Raw genomic sequence first — 23234 nt, 5'->3', positions numbered from 1 at the left:
CCAGGAAGGACCTGCTAATGACTGTATAAGAAGCAGGAGAAGGGTAAGCGGGCTTCTCAAAGTTGTGATACAAGTACTTGAATAATATTTGCAGCTGCTGGAGGGATACCAACTGGAGTAATGATTGTATGTTTTATTTGTAAATGCCCGGGTATTTTATGTTAAGAGCATTTGTGTGTGGATGCATGTGTTTGAGACACAGCGCTGCTGTGAAGCGAGTGGGAGTCCCGATTTGCGGTTCCGTGACTCCGCGAGGAACATGGCCAGAGACGGACAAAGCGCCTGAAACGTCTGTAAAAATTTGTAAATGTCTTGATATATGTAAGTTGGGCTGCTGTGGTGTTTAGTCCATCTCCTAAGTATCGGGGGTCTGGCTGATCATCAAAGTGGCCGGACAGGGAGAGTCACTCCTTCGGTGGTTTGGGCTCGAACCTTGGGAATATTTAAACGAAGGAGAGGGACGAATTTATTTAGGAGGAGTGTATTTAACACCTGCCGGACAGACAGTGGCCCTAGACTGGGAACAACCTGTCCCAGATACCTTTCTAAACCCCCAAATTGACAGACACGTGGGGGTGATCCCTTGTTTTGTGTGTGGGCTTACTAACAATTTACATGAAAATTGGCATTCGGCTTGGGTCCTGTTGAAATGTAAATCTTGTGAGAAAAATTGGTATTGTTTATCTAGGAGGCGGAGAGCTGAGTGTCCCAAATGCTCTCCCCTAATCCCACGGTTTTATGATTGGGAAAGGGCCCATCAAGAGTCCAAATTAGTAAAGCTTATATGTGGGAAGAAAACTTTAATCCCAGAAGATTGGGAGAAGACTGTAAGGACCTGTGAGGAAAGGTTCGCGTGGAAATTAAAACGAAGCACAACAGCTAACAAGAAACAATCTAAAGAGATGGGTAACACTCAGAATAAGGGTATTTTAAAGAAAAGCCCCCTTGGCTGTATATTGACACGCTGGAGGGACATTGTTGGAACCAGGGGTACAGAGAATAAGAAGACTCTCATTAAATATTGCAATCAATGGTGGCCGATTTATAAGCTGGAAGATGGATCTAAGTGGCCACTTTATGGGTCAATCGATTATAACACCATCCTGCAATTAATGTTGTTTTTAAGGAGGGAAGGAAAATGGGATGAAGTGTCATATGCAGACACGTTTTTCACGCTCCAAAATCACCCGGAGTGGCAAAGGGAACCTATGGTACTCGCCCTCGAGCGGGAAAATAACAAAGAACTTAAAGGTAAACTGAGGCGGCGTTGCTCGGCATGTAGTATTGGACAAAGGTGCACTAGAGTAAATAAAATCCACTGGGCATCAGAACAAGATCTAACTGATTTGCTTAAGCCTCCCCCTCGATCACAGGAACAGGATGTGGACTCGGACGGAACCTCCACTCCCCCGGACAGCCCTGTATCCTCCCGTACTAGAAAAAGTCTACCCTAACAGTCTTACAGGCACCTCTCCGAGAGGCGGTAGGGCCAGATGGCGGGATGATGCTAATCAAGGTACCTTTTTCCACCACCGATTTAGAGGCATGGAAAAGGGTTGCCAAGGATTACAGGAATGATCCAGTAAGTGTAACCAAACATTTTACAGTTATTATTAGAATATATGACTGAGACGGAAAAACAATTAATTTTAAAAACTGCAGGGGATTTGGCTGAGGATCATTATAAAACTACAGGAGGAGATGTTAAAGAATACCTCCCCCTTCAAGATCCAAAATAGGATGCAAACAGGTCTGCGGATATAGAAAAATTGCAGGCATACCAGGGGTTGATTTCAAAAGGAATGGAGAGGGCCATTCCCAAAACCATAAATTGGTCAGCATTATATGCAATTAGACAAGGTCCTTCCGAGTCACCATCCGAATTCTTGGATCGACTAAGGGACGTAATGCACCGTAACACACTGCTGGATCCTGGGTCAGAGGTAGGAATACAACAACTAGTTTCTTTATTCTTAGGTCAGTCTACAGGAGATATTAGGCGCAAGCTCCAAAAGCTGCGTCCCACAGAAGAAAGACTGACGGGGATCTGGGAAATCCACCCTAGCAGATCCACTGGTTATAATGAAGCTAGGGAAGGAGCAAAAGGAGGTGGAATTTCTGGTTGATACAGGGACAACGTATTCGGTTTTAAACCAAGCTCTGATGCCCCTGGGAAATAACTATATCATGGTAAAAGGGGCAACTGGCCCTTTTTTTAAATTTAAAATTTAAAATTAAATTTAAAATTTTAAAATTTAAAAAGGGAGAGATTACTCTGGAGGTAAATGACAAGCAGTATATCCAAATAATGAGTTTATCCCTAGCTAGTGTTCCCACAGAAGGAAAAATCAGTGAAGAAATCACGAACCAGGTATACCCCAGGGTATGGGCCACCGATGTGCCCGGGAAAGCAAAAAATGCTCCACCTGTTGAGGTCAGACTTAAGGAAGGACGATAGCCGGTAAGAATCAAACAGGATCCCCTGAAGAAGGAGGACAGGGAGGGAATTCGGCCAGTAATAGAAAAATTTTTACCTGTCCGCAAACCCGACGGGTCATGCTGGGTGGTCCAGAACCTCTGGGCTATAAATAAGATAACTGAAGACCTCTATCCAGTAGTGGCGAATCCATACACCTTGCTGACTGTATTGACACCTGAACTAACCTGGTTTACTGTTTTAGACCTGAAGGATGCCTTCTTTTGCCTCCCTCTCCATAAAGCCAGCCAGAAAATATTTGCATTTGAATGGGAAAATCCCAGAAGCGGACATAAAACTCAGACGGTGTTACCACAAGGGTTCAAAAACATCCCTACTATATTTGGTAACCAACTCGCAAAAGATCTTGAGTCCTGGGAAGCCCCACCTGAGGAGGGGAAACTGTTACAATATGTGGACGATATCCTGATTGCCACCAAGACAAAGGACGCTTGTATGGCCTGGACGGTGAGTCTGCTAAACTTTTTGGGGCTCCAGGGATACCGGGTATCCAAGAAGAAGGCCCAAGTAATGCAGCGTAAGGTGATTTATCTGGGCTATGAAATCAGTGCTGCACAAAGGACTTTGGGACAGGCCTGAAAAGAGAGAGTGAAAGAGTTACGAACTTTCCTGGGGAAGACTGGGTGGTGCCGACTAAAACCCTGTAACACCTTGAATGGACAGGCCTTTGGGTTGCAAAAAAGGCCCTGATGTCGCCCCCAGCCTTAGGACTCCCAGATGTGAGTAAACTGTTTTTTCTTTTTTCTCACGAGAAGCAGGGGATTGCCCTGGGAATACTAGCACAAGATCTGGGTCCGTATCGACGAGCAGTTGCCTACTTTTGGACGCAACTGCAAAGGGTTGGCCTGCATGCTTGCGAGCGGTCGCAGCTGTAGTACTAAACATCCAGGAAGCCCAAAAATTCACCCTGGGCCAGAAAATGACTGTGTTGGTGTCCCATACAGTATTAGAAGTGAAAGGCGGACACTGGCTCTCCCCACAAAGATTCTTGAGATATCAGGCTATAATGGCAGAACAAGATGATGTGGAGATTGTCGTCACTAACATTGTCAATCCAGCCTCTTTCCTCAGTGGAAACACAGGAGAACCAGTGCATCACGACTGTCTGGAGGCCATCGAAGCAACATATTTGAGCCGTTCGGACCTGAGAGACAGTCCTATGGAAAACACGGAAAACTGGTTCACAGATGGAAGCAGCTATGTCCTAAGCGGTAAAAGGCATGCTGGATATGCCATTATCACCAGTCAGGAAGTAACAGAGTCAGGGCCTTTGCCCATGAATACCTCGGCACAGAAGGCAGAAATAATTGACAGACTCGAAATACGCCTTTGGAGTCATACATGCTCATGGAGCAATCTGGAAGGAGAGAGGATTATTGAACTCACAGGGCAAAAACATCAAGCATGCAGAGGAGATCCTGAAACTGCTGGAGGCAGTCCAACTCCCTGAGAAAGTGGTGATCATGCACATTAAGGCACACCAGAAAGTAAACTTGGAGTTGGAGAGAGGAAATGAGCTGGTGGACAGAGAGGCAAAACAGGTAGCCAAAGCAAAGGTAAAAACAGAAGGGGCTTTGATCCCTGATGGGCAAATTTCCCTAGAAGGTAAGTCAGAATATACCAAGGAAGATCAGAAGCTTATCACAGATCTAGGAGGATCATATAATGAGGAGGGATGGGCTCTCACCCCACAAGGGAAACTAATTGTTCCCTCTTATCTAGTATGGTCTCTGATAAGGGAAGAACATAGAAAGAGGCATTGGGGGGCAGAGGCACTATATAAACAACTAATTAGGGAAATTGTAGCTAGAAATTTATACACCACTGTGAGACAAGTGACTCAGCAGTGCGATCTTTGCCTCCAGACTAATCCCAAAAATACCCCCGGACCAGAAATGGGCTTAATTGGGAAGGGCAACGGGCCTGGGCAACAATGGCAGCAGAACTCCCAAGAAAAGGGGGGTATCGATATTTATTAGTATTAACTGATACCTTTTCAGGTTGGCCAGAACGGACATTGCTCGAATTTGGCAACAGTCAAGGGTACTACACCAAGTATCTCAAGATGATGCTTTACTTGGTTTTTCTGATCTTTGGAAAAATTAACCTCGTGGCTGCCTGACTTTGCTTGGTTGAAGCAGTTGTTTGTATTATTAATTACAATGATAGTCTTAGGGATTGCAATTTGCGCTTTACTTAGATGCTTTATGTGCTGTGCAAAAAGAACCACAAGTGATTACGAACTTTGGAAGAAGCATCAGCTTCAACAAAAAGTCGAGTCAGGAAAATATTTTAAGAAATGCTTAGAGAAAGAAAACATGCTGTAGGAATAAGTAAAAGAATTTACTAATCTCTTAGAAAAGGGGGGATTGATAAGGGGAAATAACACTCAAGGGTTAATAGCAGGGCCATTGCTTGGCTTAAACTGTGTATCTATAGCCTAAAGCCAAGGTGTTTAGGCAAAGAAAGGATGTGTTGAAACCATAAAGTGGTCACATCTCGGCCTCAATGGGAGATAAGGGAACAATTGGTATTCAAAGAAGGAACCCAGTTATCCTGACAGAGCGATCATCTGGTTTCCCAACCCCGTGGCCTGGAGCAACACATTAACATTAAAAGCGAGAGGTACACAGTGAGGAAGACATGGCCTTCATCCCCGAGACCCCGGCCCACGACCACCAGGAGACACTGCGCATGTGCAACGGGGAGGAGTTAAAGGCGGAGACCATGGAAATGATTTCTCGGAACTCATTGTAATAAAGACCGCCTTTTCGGGGAAAGGTTATGGATATGTATAGGCGCCCTTTGAATATGTAAGATCCGATTGTATAAATCTTAAGCTGACTGCCGCAGTGGGTGCGCACGATTTTGGTGGGGTGACCCCCCGTGCTGCCCAGCGCCAAATAAACATACCTATTTTACAATCTCACAGGTTGTGGAGTCTGCTTTCCGCACGTCACTAGATGATCTGAAAGGTCCCTTCCAACCTAGACAATTTTATGATTCTATGTAAGTGCATATTCCCTGATCTATAAACACTTCTAGCTATACATTTGTAATAAAAACAACTCCATGAACACAAGTCAGTACGAGTTAGACCTTCAGTCCCATTTCCCAACACAACTGAAAGTTCGTATAAGCAGAACGCAGAGAAAAGCTCAAGGTGAAAAATGAGATAGTCAAGTAACGAAAAAAACCAAAATAGCAGGACAAGAAAGCCTATAAGGAAAAGACAACATGAGAGAAAAAAGAGGAAAGGAGTATTATAGACTATACACAGAAGGAGCATAAAATAAGGGATGATTTGGAATAGGTGCCTAAGAACCAAATATGGCCAAAACCAAACCTAATATGTATTAAATAGTGAATCTGTAAATGAAGGATAGGATATTATACTGTGTCTGAAATATTTGATTTACATCTTTCTTTTAACAATTTCTGGTCTGAATGAAAAGACTACTGTTTGTGTTCTTTCTATGGATGCATTTATAATATATGGCAGAAGAGCTTTCATTGTATACCAAATAAATCTAAATAAAAACAATGTGCAGTGTATAAATCCCTTGTGTTGATACAGAAAAGAAAGTTTTAAAATATGAACTCAATACATTTTTCTTTCTTGATTTTTCTTAATTTTGAATTACAATTTTCTGGATTTCTTTTGTACAGTAGTAATATTCATATCCTCTCAGACACTGAGTGAAGAACCTAGTCCTTCCAAACAGAACAAATTCAGCTAACATATAACACCAGTGATATGTCATCCCTCCTTTGAAACATACTGGTTCACTCTATCTAATGCCTTCATAGGCTTAATTTTTCTATAGATCTGATGACAGGCATTTGACAACATTTCAAGAAGAACAATGAGTAATAAATATTAAATGACTGTTCCTATTTTCTTTTAAGTAAATCGCAAATTGCCAATGAGTTCTGTGGGCCCTGGATCCCAACAGAGAATGGAACTTCAGAATGAAAAACACAGCAAGAAAATAAATGCTGACTACCACACAGCCTGAATATCTGGATTCCAGGAATACTATGAAACAGCTATTTTGAGATCTTCCATGGTATATGAAACAGAGATTATCCAGGAGAATCTAATAACTTTAAATCGTCTCAGTCTATGTGGACTAGAAAGACAGAAGGAAAGACGACTTTCTGTCATTCTGTTTTCCAAACCTGATGCTGCTTTTTCCCTTGCTGAAAAATTGCCTGTTTTCTCAGAGGCTGTTTCTTTCTCACAATAAACAATGCAAAGCCCTCCTGCCAAAAAAATCTCCAAATGCTAAACAGTTACTCTTATAGTCATTATTATAACAGCAACTTTAAGCTATGTGCTTTTAAATAATAATTATTTTTACAAAAAATGTTTGTCTTGATTGCAGTAATTATGATGTTATAGTAGCAAATGTGTATTCAAAAAGTCACGTTAGCTTACTGTTCCAAATAAATGAGTTTCCGTAACTGAACTTCATACAAATGAGTGGTTTTCTTTGTATTTGTCTTACTTGCTATTCTAACAACATACTAGTGTGAGAAATGAGCTGAATTTTGCTTCAGCTACTTGGTATATTTCTATTTGTGTGCTCGGTTATAGCATCTAACTAATCCTTACAAGTACCCTGGAATGGCCCAGAGACTCTGGTTTACAAGAAGCCATTTAGGTAAAGAGAACCGAATTGATGGTAGACTGATAAGCGAACAAAGGACGGTGGAAGGTGATAAGTGGATAAAGGCCACCTGGGGGGTGACTGAAGAAAAGAAGGATATGGACACTAGATCAAGAAGATGACCACCAGGATGTTTGTAACTACTAACATTAGACAGTAGATATTAGCAGAAACTGTGAAACAATGTATTGTTAATTAAAGGTTTGTGTCTTTAGGCGGTCGGGAAGAATGTGAGCTCCAACTTCTCAGCCAATGAGAAGAGAGACAGGTATTCAGGCGGCCGGGAAAGAAAGGTATAAAATATCTAAAAAACTAAAGATGTGTGTGCCTCTACTTTGAGATGCACCCGATTCAGCGCTGCTTCGTACAATAAACCTTTGCTCCAGTGACTTCGTCCTCTTTAAAATTTTAAGTGTGAGCCGGTGTTTCTCACAATTTGGGGGCTCGTCCAGGATCCAGCACTCCTGTTCCTGCGAGGCGAGACAGCGAAGAGGGGACGGTGCGCCCCGCTGATTTCAGTGGTCTCCAACCCACTGTCTCATCCCGTGAGGGGCAGCGGGTCCTATCCGGACAGAGGACTCCCGGAGCAAAGGAGGGGAAGGGAAGAATTGAGTTAACGGGATTGAGTTACGCGCGGCAGCCGATAATTTCTGTGCACGGGACCCGGGTAAGAAAATTGACTGTTAAGTACTACTCGGGCAGCTGGGATAGTGGGATTGGGACTGTGTGTGTGAGACACAGAATTGTCTGCGGAGCGAGTGTGGAGCCCTTCTAACTGCGGTTCCGTTTCTCCGCGAGGAGACCGGCCAGTGGAGGGGCGAAGCGAAACGGTTCCAGGTGAAAAAGTCCCAAGGGAAAGTAAAATGGGAAATAGGCCTAGCAGAGAGAAGGCTATAAAGAATCAAGGACTTGAAAGTCCTGGTGCGAGCATTCCACCCGACAGTCCTTTAGGGGTGATGCTCGGGAAGTGGGGGCAGGGTTGCACCCGGGGAAAAGATAAAAAAACAATGATACAGTACTGTATGTTTGAGTGGGTGAAAGAACCTATTAGATCTGACCCACTGTACTGGCCGCAGTTCGGGTCAATGGAGAATTGGTTGTGCCAGGCTTTGAATCTCTACGTATGTAGTAAGACTCCAGTAAACCAAGAAGAAATTGAATATGCTTCATGTTGGAGGAGGTCTCACTCCTTATTCATGACAAAAGACCTTGGGGGAAAGAAGATTAAGAAGAGAGAAGAAAGTTGGGAACCTCCGGATCGTTTGCCACCCCCATACAACCCTGAATTCGACGAAACAGAAGAAGATTGGGGGGGGGGAGGAGGAGGATAATGAACGGGAAGGGGGGGACTCTGTGAGACCGGGTGCCCCTCTGCTCGGGGAGACTCGGAGAACCCGGGTCACTGAATTAGATCAGATAGTAAGGGATATTCGGAATTTTCCTTTGCCGTCTTGTAAAGGGGAACATAAGGAGGGTATGTTCCCTTTGAGAGAGGTACCCATGCCGGGAGCCCCGGGGGGGGTAGGCTTTGTGAATGTACCTCTGACTAGCACCGAGGTGCGGGAATTTAAGAAAGAGATGAAAAAGTTATTAGAGGACCCTTTAGGGTTGTCAGAGCAGCTCGACCAGTTTCTGGGCCCTAATCTTTACACTTGGGATGAAATGCAGTTCATTTTAGGAGCCCTGTTCACACCGGAAGAAAGACAAACGATCCGGGCTGCGGGTATTAGAATTTGGGAGCGAGAAAATCCTCCCGATATCCCTGGGGGAGTCCTAGGGGAACAGAAATTCCCTGTGACCAGGCCTGCCTGGGATCAGAATAATGCGGAGGGGAGGAATAATATGTCTGATTACAGAAGATTAGTAATCAGGGGAATAAAAGAGGCAGTCCCAAAAGGACAGAATTTTGATAAAGCCTTTGAAAGCACGCAACAAAAAGATGAATCTCCTACAGATTGGCTGGAAAGGTTAAGGAGAAATATACAACAATACTCAGGAATAGATCCCGAGAATGATGTGGGGCGAGAGTTGTTGAAGGTTAATTTTGTCACTAAGGCGTGGCCTGATATAAAGAAGAAGTTAGAGAAACTGGAAGACTGGCATGATCGGAGCTTGAATGAATTGTTGCGAGAGGCTCAGAAAGTGTATGTCAGGAGAGATGATGAGAAGCAGAAAGCTAAAGCTAAGTTGATGGTGGCAGCAGTGGAACAAGTAACGGGGCGGCAGCCTGAGAGAGGGAGAGAGAGAGAGAGAGAGGTGGTGTGAACGTGGCAGAGGTCCCAGCCGCGGGCCACAGCGTGAGCGCAGAGAATATAAGGTTCAACCGGCTGGGAGGGGGAACCCTCATGGGTGGCAAGTAGGTCCTAGAAGGTGTTTTCATTGTGGGAGAGAGGGGCACTTTAAGAGGGATTGTCCGATGAGGCAGAAGGAAAACGGAGTGTTTCGAGTAATGGAGCGGGATGATTATTCTTTAGAATAGGGGTGTCAGGGGCTCTACCTTCTGGGGTCGAACCATCACATTGAGCCCTTGATAAATTTAAAATTAGGACCCCAGAAGGAGGAATATGTATTCCTAGTAGACAACAGAAGCAGCTGTGCGAACTAAGGAGAAGGGGTGGACACATGCTACACGGGTAAAAGGACCAATAGCCCCACCTCCTGGAGAGTGGACAGTAACCCAGGGAAGTGATCCACTGAAATTGACTCTTAAAAGACAGAATTGGTAAAATTGAAATGAAAGTGTAATACCTGGGGAGGTTACCAGCAAAGGTTCTAAAAACTAAAGCCAAGGGCAAGACTGGGTCAGTCTCTTCACTCCTCTTCTGTGAGCGGTCTCCGCTGCTGGCTGCAATCCAGTAGGCGTTGAGAGATGGGAGGGAAGGCTGTGCCAGACCTTGGCAGGTTTTATGCTACCATACTAATGAACCTTGTGACCATCCCTCTGTGTTACAGTCAAATGGAAGATAACCAATTTGTAACATTAAGGAATGAAATAGCAAAAAGCTTTAATTTGAGTAATTGTTGGGTATGTGGAAGCCCAAGGGGATCTGAAGAATGGCCATGGGTAGCCCGGCCTGTGCAGCCTAAGTGGCTGGTGAGTAGCTTAAGTACAGTACGCCATGGAACAAAGGTCTGGGCAGAAGAGGGAGCTGCATGGAAAATATTGTACCCAGGAAAAGGGAATTATTGCCTGAACAGAACCAGATCGGGAGGGAAATATTTAGGGAAAAGTGAATGTGAGTGGACATTATCACCAGGAATGGATTGTTATGACTCACTGTGTATTCCTTATAATTGCCGGAGGTACCAAGGAAGATGGAACCAAACACACATTAAGCTTAGAGATGGCACCTGGGTAAGATGTTCCTTCCATGAACCTTGGCATGCTGGTTGCAGGGCAGCGGCAAGAGAGATTGGCAAAAAGGGGGGTTTTAAAGATTCTCTGTTCCTGGCTTGTCAGCGGGACAATACTACCAGCAAAAACCATGTAATAAGAGTCTATCAATGGGCTTGGCAAAATTCAAATGGGACCAGAACATATTTCACAAAGTTCTGGTCAGCTACAAACCGAACGATAAGAGAGGGAGGATGTAACTGTAAATGGCATCCAGATGCAGAGGCCTTTGAATGTGACTATTGTGACTCCAATGGGGATTTAAACGCCTCAGGACCATGGGGCACAGAAGATCCGCTATATTATGAAACACCACAAGATGATGAAACATGGGACGGTCCCTTTGCCAATGGGGCTTGGGCCTTAGAGGGCCATTATTGGATTTGTGGGAAACATGCTTACCGAAGATTACCTCCAAACTGGTCAGGAGTCTGTTATGTTGGATATGTAATGCCTTTCTTTTTCTTGCTGTCTAATACACAGGCAGCTGGGCTGGGGGTCCGGCTATATGATGAATTGAGGAGAAAGAAACGAACAACGATCGAAATGGGAGGAACTCAGAATTGGGGGCAGGATGAATGGCCCCCACAACGCATAATAGAAACATATGGACCAGCAACATGGGCACAAGATGGTAGCTGGGGATATCGAACACCTGTTTATATGCTCAATAGAATAATTAGGTTGCAAGCAGTGCTTGAAATAATTACCAATGAGACAGCCTCAGCCTTAGACTTAATAGCAGTCCAACAAACACAGATGCGAACTGCCATATACCAAAATAGACTGGCACTAGACTACCTATTAGCAGAAGAGGGGGGGGTATGTGGCAAATTTAACACATCAGAGTGTTGTCTTCATATTGATGACAACGGACAAGCTGTAAGAGATATAGCAGCAAACATCAGAAAACTAGCACACGTCCCAGTGCAAAGGTGGAAATCTATGATGGATGTCAACTGGTGGAATGATTTTTTTGGAATATCTTGGTGGAAGAAGGTAGGCTTCATTCTATTATGTGCTCTTGCTGGACTGCTGTTCATACCTTGTTTTATTCCTTGTGCAGTGGGATTAATTTCTAGAGTGGTAGAAGGAATGCAAGTGACCAGTCTATCGAATGTGGATGCTGTGAATCAAGGTGCTACATCGCAGAGGATAATGGTCTTAAGAAAAAGAGATCACCGAAAAGAAGAACAAAATGAAAGATTACAGTTATTGTTGAATAAATGGGAAGAAGATAATAAGCTTCAGCAAAAATGTAATAAATAAAAAGGGGGTGGATTGTGAGAAATGAGCTGAATTTTGCTTCAGCTACTTGGTATATTTCTATTTGTGTGCTCGGTTATAGCATCTAACTAATCCTTACAAGTACCCTGGAATGGCCCAGAGACTCTGGTTTACAAGAAGCCATTTAGGTAAAGAGAACCGAATTGATGGTAGACTGATAAGCGAACAAAGGACGGTGGAAGGTGATAAGTGGATAAAGGCCACCTGGGGGGTGACTGAAGAAAAGAAGGATATGGACACTAGATCAAGAAGATGACCACCAGGATGTTTGTAACTACTAACATTAGACAGTAGATATTAGCAGAAACTGTGAAACAATGTATTGTTAATTAAAGGTTTGTGTCTTTAGGCGGTCGGGAAGAATGTGAGCTCCAACTTCTCAGCCAATGAGAAGAGAGACAGGTATTCAGGCGGCCGGGAAAGAAAGGTATAAAATATCTAAAAAACTAAAGATGTGTGTGCCTCTACTTTGAGATGCACCCGATTCAGCGCTGCTTCGTACAATAAACCTTTGCTCCAGTGACTTCGTCCTCTTTAAAATTTTAAGTGTGAGCCGGTGTTTCTCACACTAGGATGTATTAAACGGCTGATAAACCATTGCTTCATTACAAAAATAACTACAGACAAAAGCAATGTTTTATATGAAATGTGTTTCATGCAGATAATATCAGATTCTAATTTAGAAATGAGCATTTCTATTTAGTCTTGTTTCTCACCCATCTGCCCTTGCTTTGTTTAAAGAGATCATGTCAAGAAAATAAAGCAATGAAAAAGGAAAAAGGAATCTGAGATCATGTCCATTGTACAGGCTAGCACATGTACTAGCAAAGTCTGTACCTCGTGTAAAGAACATTCAGTATAAAGAGCATCACAGGATCCAAGAAATGGGCTGCTTCAACAACCAGTCTTGTAGGGAATAAAGACAGAAAGCAGTTCAGGCAGTGGGACACCCACCAATGGTGCTATTATGCCAAAATAGGACCAATGTGGGGTCATCGTTTTGTTGCTACCATGACCAGCAGGGATCGAAGGTAGTAGAGTGTCTGTGACAGCCAGAGCTTCCCAAGGGGACTTTCAGTAGCTCAGTCAATTCACAAGCTACTGAAGTTTACAGCTGATCAGAGAAAAGGTTTAAAAAATAAAAAAAGAAGAAACAAAGAGGGACTTGAGAGAAAGGGGGTAGCAAGTTTCTGGCTCCAATGCCATGCTCTTTTTTAACTAGCTACAATGCTGTATTGTATTAACTTTTCAAATTAATCTGTCTGTCCCTCTGAGCCCATTTAAGTGGTTGCCACTAGCTGTGAGAAAGCCAGTGAAGCCATACTATACAGCGGTTTGGATCTGAAACTCTATCAGCTATCTATGGGATGCCATTAGATTTCTTATAATGACACAATCCCATCCTATCTCCCATTCTTCCTAGACAACCCTGCCTATTCTTTGGTGAGAATTACTCCACTGTATGTACAGACATTCACATTCTTGATAAGACATTCAGGGGAAAAGTTCATGAGCCACATCCTCTGCTGATATAACTTAATTTCCCTTCCCCCTTCTGCCAAGAGTGAGTGGGTGATCTGACTCCCTGTGTTGAAAGGAAACAAGGTTGTCTATTCAGCTGCAGTCAGACATACAGTATGTGTTAAGGCCCAGACAGCCCATGATGCTGAAAGGAGATACTAGAGGTTCGTGTTTCTCTGCTGGGAATTTTCACAGAGCAGAAATGAATGCTGTGTTTTTGTTGTACAACTTCTGACTGAAAACTGACAGAGTTCCAAAGCATAAGATTGGTTATTCTCATGGCACAAGACCTCAAAATGTAGGAATAAAAATGACTAAGAGGATTTGTTAGCTGGCTTCAGTGAGCAATGTTAAGACTGTAATGGGACAATAAATAGAAATGTTGAAACAGATGACTGAAAATCTGAGTCCTGCTGATTAGATTGGTCATTACTACATTCTGCTTAATCTCAGGCAAAACGCTTTGCTTTTGAAATGTTCTTTTGATGGGAAATTAGCATTTAATAATAATAATTATAATTATTATTTAATCTTTATCATCAACAGAACATTTCATAACAACTTTTATTGAAAATTGAGTTTGACCAATGATTTGCAATGTATCAAAGATAAACTCAAGTTCAGAGTAATCAGTAGAGGAAATTTTCTACTAAAACTGACCAACAGCAACATGCTTTGATTCATATCATGGAATGGTCTTAGAAGGTGTGAAATGGATTCTTTCAGGATAAAACAAAACCAGATCATACAGTCCAAGCACTAACAGTTGTTTGGGCCACAAAACGAGGTTAGAACTAATTCAAAGGAACCCTTCTGCAGTGAATACAGTGCAAATCATAGAATGGTTTGGGTTGGAAGGGACCTTAAAGATCATCGAGTTCCAACACCCCTGCCATGGGCAGGGACACCTCCCACTAGACCACGTTGCTCAAAGCCCCATCCAGCCTGGCCTTAAACACTTCCAGGGATGGGGCAGCCACAGCTTCTCTGGGCAACCCGTTCCAGTGTCTCACCACCCTCACAGTAAAGAATTTCTTCCTAATATCTAATCTAAATCTCCCCTCTTTCAGTTTAAAACCATTACCCCTCGTCCTATTGCTACACTCCCTGACAAAGAGTCCCACTCCATCTCTCCTGTAGGCCCCCTTTAAGGACTGAAAGGCTGCTATAAGGTCTCCCCGGAGCCTTCTCTTCTCCAGGTTGAACAACCCCAGCTCTCTCAGCCTGTCTTCATAGGAGAGGTGCTCCAGCCCCCTGATCATCTTTGTGGCACTCCTCTGGACCCTCTCTAAAAGGTCCATGTCCTTCCTGTGTTGGGGACCCCAGAGCTGGATGCAATACTCCAGGTGGGATCTCACCTGAGTGGAGTAGAGGGGCAGAATCGCCTCCCTCGACCTGCTGGCCACACTTTTGATGCAGCCCAGGATGCGGTTGGCTTTCTGGGCTGCCAGCGTGCTTTGCTAGCTCATGTTGAGCTTTTCATCCACCAACACTCCCAAGTCTTTCTCCTCAGGGCTCTTCTCAATCCATTCTCTGCCCAACCTGTATTTGTGCCTGGAATTACCGTGATCCACGTGCAGGACCTTGCACTTGGCTTGTTTGAACTTCATCATATTTGCACAGGCCTACCTCTCAAGCCTGTCCAGGTCTCTCTGGATGGCATCCCTTCCACACAGCATGTTGCCCGTGCCACACAGCTTGGTGTCATTGGCAAACTTGCTGAGGATGCAGTCAATCCCACTGTCCATGTCTCCGACAAAGATGTTAAACAGCACTGGTCCCAGTACTGACTCCTGAGGAATGCCACTCGTCACTGGCTTCCACTTGGATATTGAGCCGTTGACTGCAACCCTTTGAGTGTGGCCATCTAGCCAGTTCCTGATCCACTGAGTGGTCCATCCATCAAATCCATGTCTTTCCAATTTAGAGACTAGGATGTCATGCGGAACAGTGTCAAATGTTTTGCATAAGTCCAGGTAGATGACATCTGTTGCTCTTCCCTTATCCACCAATGCTGTAACACCATCATAGAAGGTCACCAAATTTGTCAGGCATGACTTGCCCTTTGTGAACCATGTTGGCTGTCACCGATCACCTCATTTTCCATGTGCCTTAGCAGAGTTTCCTGGAGGATCTGCTCCGTGATCTTGTCAGGTCCTCAACAGCAACTATGAATCTACAGATCTTTTCCTGCAGATCTTCATATTTTCTAGCAGAACATATCCTGTGACTTTTTTGATGTGTGCAGAGCATATGCAAGTATATAAAGTACAGCACACTATCTCTTCCCACTGTCTTTAATGAAGCAATGTGCTAACTTTCATTACCTCAGATGTTAATAAAAATAAAGTGTATTTTTCACATTTTGCTGGCCAAAACTGAGATATTTGTCAAATCCCACTGTAATAAACAGATTTGAAAAGAAACAAACACCGAAACACAATTTCTCATTTTATCATGCTCAAAAAAAGCAAGAGCTAACCAAGTATCTCAGAAAAAAAAACACGCCATGGTCCCGTGGAAATATTCAAGAGCCTAAGGCCATGTCTTAGCTCTGCCAACTATTTGCTAACTTCTGTGGATTAAATTTGACCCCTTAGAGACACAGTTTCTTCATTGGTACAACAGAGTATAATGGTAATTAACAGTTCTAAACTAGATTGAAGCTTGCAAGGGAGTCACGTATATTCTTATTTTGTCCAACTTAACTGAAGATTGGAGACATACCAACATACCATTTCCTATGAACAAACATATTCTTTCACAAAAATTTCATTCCAATTTCACCATTGTGGTTTCAACAATAGTTCACCGAGCTTCTACCTAAAACTCCAAAACTTCAAAGATTCAGCCAGTATTAATTTATAGTGCTGGTTTATTAATGTGAAGACTGGGTTATTTTGAATGTTAAAAAGCTTATTTCAGCTGGGATCCATGCACTCTCATATTAGATTTATTACCATCTGGGACATGAAATGGTTGTACAATTTGTTGCTTCATTTCCACTTCTTGCATTTGCTACAACTGACTTCCCTGGGGTTTTGTTTGATAGCTCTAGTCAGCTGAAAATAACAATACTTTATGTTTGAACAGCAGCTTCCACTCTAATACCTTTACTTATTTTACAAAAGCATTCAGATGCTTTGCTGACACGTAAAGTACATTTACTGACTGATTTTGTTAGCCACAACCAAACAGGGTTTGAGTTTACCATGACACATGATTTCAGCAGGATGAATCCACACTGCTTGGGAGGACAAGGTTCAAGTTAAAGTCAGCCCTTACCCTATACTTGCATTTCCCTGCTTTGCAAGCCACCTGGTGCATTGTCAAAGAAGGGCTGATACCCAAATCCCAAATTAAGATTGCTGAGCTAATGGGACAAGACAGATGGGCTCATCAAGGCCTTAGGTCATTCCTTGTCTATTTTTATGGAAAAAAGCCTGAAGCACGTAGAAATTATTTTGTCAATGTAAAATTGGTGGTAACACCAATGACTGCTGCTCTGTGTTACTCTACAAAGCATACCAATGCTTTTGTGTATTCTTAGTGTTGGCTGATCCAATCTGAAGTCTACAATGCTTCTAGTAACTTTTATGTTTTAAGTTGCTCTTCCTAGAAACTAATAATACTACTGAAAATTACAGACTTAACCAGTAACATTTTAAATTTGTCCTAGTCCTAGTCTTAAATATTGTATACAAAAACTGTTAAATTTATTGTGTATGTAAAAGGAAATTCCACTATGAACTGTGACTTATTTATTGTTATCCAGGGATATCTAAAATACATGTTTATTGTAAGATAAAGGATAGTACCCATTATATAGTTTAGTTTCCTTTTTTCATTATCAAAGCTAAGAAAATCAATAAAAGAAATGGATGCCAGGAAAGGAAGGAGAGAGGAAAAAAGCTGGAAAGAAAATTTTTAATAAGAAGATTTTGCCAAAAAGCACTTTATATTCTGTTTTTCTAAGCACTGTGTAATAACATCTGTTGCTCACTGAAAGCTAATAATATCACTGCTGAACTTAAGCTAAGATGTACAACTGCTTATTGTCTATTTTCATTTTGTTTCACTGAATAGCTAATACTCTCACAGGATGTCGTGGTTTCGGCTGAATTTACCAAAACCAGAATGACAGATGGCCCTTCTCCCCCCCCTTCCCCCCAAAAAAAAAGAGAGGAGAGGAAGAGATAAGGAGATTTAGAAGTTTAAAATGAACTAAACTACTTTAATGAAGAAATTTAATATTAAAATCAAAAAGAAGAAAATAGATACAGTATGTACAAACTGTATCAAGCTCCCAGGATGACAATCACATCACTGGCAGGCACTGGGGAAGTCCCAGACTGGACTCAGCGACGGATGGGAACTGGGTTCCAGCTCTGGAGTCAGGAACACACGGATCGGGATCAAAGGCAGATGAACAGACAGGGTCCTCTTCAGACGTCGGCCATCAAAGAAAAAGAGAGTTGACCCTTTGATCCCTCAGCTTTTATACTGAGCATGGGGCAGATTGGACGGAATACCCCAGTTGGTCAGGTTTGGGTCACCTGTCTTGTCCACTCCTCCCCACTGATGTGACCCCTCTACGCTTTTTCCATTTCCGACCCTCCAACGGGGCAAATAATGAAATCGGCTGACCTTGGTTGTTACAGCAATAAGTATAAGCAAGGGCCTCTCTGCATACCATTCCTTGGCATGAAGCACAAACGTTGGTCTTATCACTCTGAGAACGAGCAGTTTTCTCCACAATATGCTGTTAATTTCAGAGAGTTAGAAGAGGCCTAGCTAAGATGTAAAATTACTGAACAGAAAGTTGGTTCTGTTTTACTTCAAACCGGGATACAGGATTATCCTAATTTCTCATAGACTCCATTATTAATGAAAGCATTAAACAATGATATAGTTTTGGATCACCTCATTTGGGGCCTGACCCCTGTTCCACTAAGGCAACTGGAACGTTACTATTCATATGACCAGAAGTTCTTATCTGGGAGGTTTCACAGAAAGCATGCCATACTCCAAAAAGAAACATCAAATAAGCAGATCACTAAAGGCCAAAGGTCAGTTAAGTGGTCAATTCTCATCTCCAGGCAAAATGGTGAAAGTATTTAAAAACTGCACCATGAAAAATAAGAATGAGATAAACATTGCAACACAAGCCATCAACATGTTTTCTTGCTTTTTTAAGTAAATTAATAATAAATAAGTTGATTCAAATGTTTACTTTCTTTCTTGAGTTAGATACCTAAGATCAAGATTCTGTGGTTCTCAATCCAAACGCAAACCTACATTAATCACAAGCAAGTTTGCGTTATACTGTAAGATTATTTTTCTCTACGCTATACATCATTATTTGAAACATTTAAATTAGAAAAGAATTTAGCAAAACCATTACTGTTACTGCATGGAAGAAACACTGTTCTTAATTTTATTTTGTATATAAGTATTTTGTGTCTGTCTAGTACATAAGATTATTTTTGTATACTTAAAATGGCTTTGCAGTAAAAAAACATTAAAAGTCACATCATCTATAAACAAACTTCTTAATTATATGTTTAAGATACATATTTACAATATTTTATCATCTTATAAGAAAATACACTTTAAAATCTCATGAAAGATGCACTGAAATATAATTATTTAATATTTTAAACTGATTTTACCAAAATTTAAAACAGAAATGTTCCTCTAAAAAGTGAAAGAAGATCTTTGGGAATTCCCCTGACTCTCTCTGCAAATATCTTTTCAATAGTGCAAACTTTTAAGTGCTAAAAAAACCCGAAGGCCACTTATTTCTCAAAAGTGGATGTTTTATGCTTTTCCCTTCATCATTCATTCCATGCTATTGAAACGGGCTGAATGGGGCTTAGTACTTGCGAGTTTAAATTGCTAAACAAGAGACGAGTCTCATCACGTGTTTTGAACACGTACAAGAAACACACGAAGAATTATAGCTGATTATGTTTTTCTCTACTCTTGATAATGTTGCAGTTGCTTCTGAAAGATATATCTGGTTTCCGACCCTGGGAAGAGTAGTTCATGACAGTTTATAACTGTCTTTAAGAATTAGAAAATATGTGATAGACTCACATCATGTCTCTTTTTAGAACAAACTAGCATGCTCACGTTCTACCATTTATTTTTAAAAGCACAGGAATAGTGTTATATAATTATGTTTAGGCTTTTCAGATTTCCAGTCTGGAATATCTAATGAAGAAGCATTCCAGTCTCCCCTGTTCTCTGTGTGTGTGTGCCATCCTTCAATTATTCCTGGGTTCTGATTTTGTATTTCTGATGAAGCTGAACTGACAAAGTGTGAAAGTGGTCTAAAAGGAAAAACAAAGAAAGTGACCCTGCTATGACTGTGCCAAGACTAATCAATATTCCAGAAGCTCAGCCTTCCCCTCTCTTCTGATGTGTTTTTATTTTTTTCAGAGTTGGGCTAACAGTCTCCTCCCCTTTCCTTAAGTTACAGTGATAGTAAATTGCTGTATTCCAGAGCATATGCAGATTGTTAGTTTTCTCTGTCGCCCATTCGCTCAACTTGGCAGCTCTGTTATATTTGCTGGGAAACCCCTACCTTAACTGCCACCATCGTGTTCTTAGAGTACTGAAGATCTGAAAAGGTGAGCTGATCATTTCACTTGGTGGTGTTTTGAGTAAAGAGTCTTAATTTTTCACTCTCTTCCTTTGTATGTTACTTAATGCAATGATCTTTTTGGCTGTACCCATGTTCTTTCTTGATCTTAATGTAAGTTATAAAGGACAGATTAGCTGCATTAATCATCTTGGAAAGACAAAGCTCTGTGAATGAATCTGTTTATTTACAAAATACTGAAAATTAGTTGTTCTGAAAAAAATCCTTCTTGCTCACAGTAGTCGTGTCCATGCTAGAATACTTACTAATTTAAATATCTAGCTCAGTCTAAGAATGTTTTCACTCTCTAAAGAAGCAAAACACATATCATTCTGTTAAAATTCAGAGAGAACATTACACTAAAGTGCCAATCTTCAAACATATGGTAAAAGCAGTGATCAAATCCCATCAAAATAAAATTGTTACAATATGGTATTTCCTCTAAAACATGCTGTTGAAAACCCTGTGCATTTATATTTTAAGTTCTTCCTTAAAAAAGGTATTTAGGCACTAGATTTATTACAAGTAAGATGTTAGAGTTGGACTGTGTATAAATGGAGAGTGATTTCAGTGGAAGAAACTAACTCTATCCATTTATGAATTTCTAATTTCTTCATAAAAACATACTGGTGTATTAAATAACACTTCAGAAAATAGATTTCTCAATCTGGAAAACATCTTTGTACAGATTCCATTATTAAATTCATAACAAGCAGCCACAAAAGAAAATAATTTTAAAATTAAAAATAATGTCCTAATGAAGGATTTTTTAATATTAAAACATTTTAAGGTTGATTCAGTGTGTGATTTCTTAAATTATATCCGCATAATTGCTGTCAGATCAAGCTAAGTATTACTTTGCAATGTGAATATGTATTACAGTCTGAAGCGACAAGCTAAGTGGGATCACCTGATGTTTTATAGATGTACTCTGAATAATTTATAGACTTCAAAGATGAATGTTATAAACATAAAATTGTCAAAGAAATCTTCTAAATAGTGGTTGAGGGATAAATAAACTATTTTAAAATAGTTTATAAATAAAAAAAGAGTAATTCGGCCAATGCATTCAACCATTTTAAAACATCTGAAATGCAGGATGTTTTAAACTTTCCAGTTCAAGCAAAATATTTCTCTCCAATGGTTAATGCAAAGGCAAGTTAGAATTTTTTCAGATAACATGGGCCTGCTAAACAGATGAAAAGCAAGCCTGACATTGTTTTAAACATTATAGCACCTTATGTTTCTATTAATTGTACCAATTTTACATTAGTATATCTCTAGCAACTGCAAAAAAAATTACTCCTGGGTTTTACAGCATGACAGCAAATTCAGATTAATTTCTGAAGACACAGGACATATATCTGATCTGTCCGTATAATCCTTCTTTCAAAGAGTTCTAATGGTCATTGAGGCTATTTATCAAAAACTGCAATCAACAGCTTAGATATTACAAATAATATAAATTTTACTGAAACATGAAGAATATTTGCTTCCATGTAAACAGATGGATAATCATTCCTCTAAAATCTTATTGCAATATTTGATATTTCTTGTCGTACAGGTTTCTCCAGTACCTCCCACGGAAAAGGGTCTTCCACTTTTCTGAAGGGATATTGACAGAAGTTAATTGTAAGAGAAAACCTTCTGCAAGACAGATGACTAAAGGTAACAGAGAAGATCAAAAAACTGGAAGTAGGATGGAATGCTTTCAACAAGGAGCCCGGAAACGTACACTTTTGGCAAAAAAAAAAGTTGAGAGCATAACAAAGGATGATGTTAAAAGTTATTTATTGAGGAATGCCTTTGTGCTCTTCACCATTGTTGCTGTGATTCTTGGTGAGTAATTTGTTCAATAGGAATATTCTGTTCTCCAATGCATTTGAACATTACTATTTGCCAGGGCAATTTGCATTACAAATGAGATCCCAAAATTTTCTACACTGATAAGAATGTTCTGGCTTGGAGAGTTTTGGCTTTGACAGCTGCATGTTGAAGTTTTGGAAAGAGTCATTTTAATTATTCTAGTATTCCTAAGGATAATTTTGGTAAAAGAAATCAGCTGTTTTATGGATTCTTCTCTTAAAGAATCAGGTACAATAACTGAATTGAATGTTCTCAATTAAATCTTTTTCTACCAAAACCAGCTGCAGCAAAATGCTCAGGATATAACTTTTATTTACCTGATCTACCCAAAATTAACACCTTGCAACAACAAACAAGTCCTCAGTGAATGAAATTAAAATTAAAGGATGACATTTCTAAGCAAATTAGACCCTCAATCTTTTCAGTTTTCCCTTGATAAATGCAAAACAATCAAACCTAAGTACAAGCTGATGTTCTCTCAGTTGCTCATAATCTTATACGTGCATCTTTCTGATTAAATTGGGGCATCAATGGAAATGCTACTTGTTCAAAGGACTGCAAGATAGCACCTAATTAAATGTCTTTTTAGAGTGTATGGAGAGGAATCCAAAACATCAAACAGCATTTGGATTTGGAATGCACCAAAATGTTAATTTAAAATATAGCTACACATTTTGAATTTACATTAGAAAAAGAATGTTCTGAGAAAAACACACGATTTTTTAAACAAAATTTCCTTTATATAATCATGTGATCACTTTTGGTAATTTTCCTTTAACTACAGATTAATGTTCTAAATGACACCAGATGTTTCATGAAATACCATTCCTTATAGTGTGAGCAAGAACATTATGGTTTTACTGTACTATTTTCATTTTTATTTTCTAATTAGTATAAAACTGTGAATTGGCTAATCAAAACCTAAATGTTAGCACTTAAAGATAGGAGTACATATCATACACCTACGTAGGCCCTAATTTCCTTGATGACACTGTTCCGCATAAATCTGCTTACTACGTTTCTACAACTTTCTTAGGAATTAAAATTTTAGGGCTTTACCATTACTGTTGCTTGATATCGCATCTGCAGTGTTATTTTAAATTAAATTCATTTAAATTAATTTTAGGTTTGATGGTCTTTTTCTGGGAGACAATTATATTAATTTGCGTATGGGTAAAATAAAGTGTTGCTATAACAGAAATCTCATTCTCATATTTATCAACAGTATTTGATCACAAGTGCTTTTAATTACTGAATAAGAATTTGTTCAATGCAAAAGCCCCATTAATATCAGGGGTAAAAAAAATAGGCATTTTATCTTCAATGGTCAGGAAAGGCAGATCAAACTAC

General features: G+C 40.6%; 1 pseudogene; it reads left to right on the top strand.

Annotated features, from left to right (window-relative positions):
- Positions 1 to 21676: 21676 nt before the first annotated feature.
- Positions 21677 to 21865, top strand: LOC141476548 (excitatory amino acid transporter 1 pseudogene; annotated as a pseudogene).
- Positions 21866 to 23234: the final 1369 nt, after the last annotated feature.

Source organism: Numenius arquata, chromosome W (assembly GCF_964106895.1).
Source record: "Numenius arquata chromosome W, bNumArq3.hap1.1, whole genome shotgun sequence".
Classification (NCBI taxonomy): Eukaryota; Metazoa; Chordata; class Aves; order Charadriiformes; family Scolopacidae; genus Numenius; species Numenius arquata.
The sequence above is the reverse complement of the archived record's forward strand: the minus strand, read 5'-3'. Positions and strand labels throughout refer to the sequence as shown.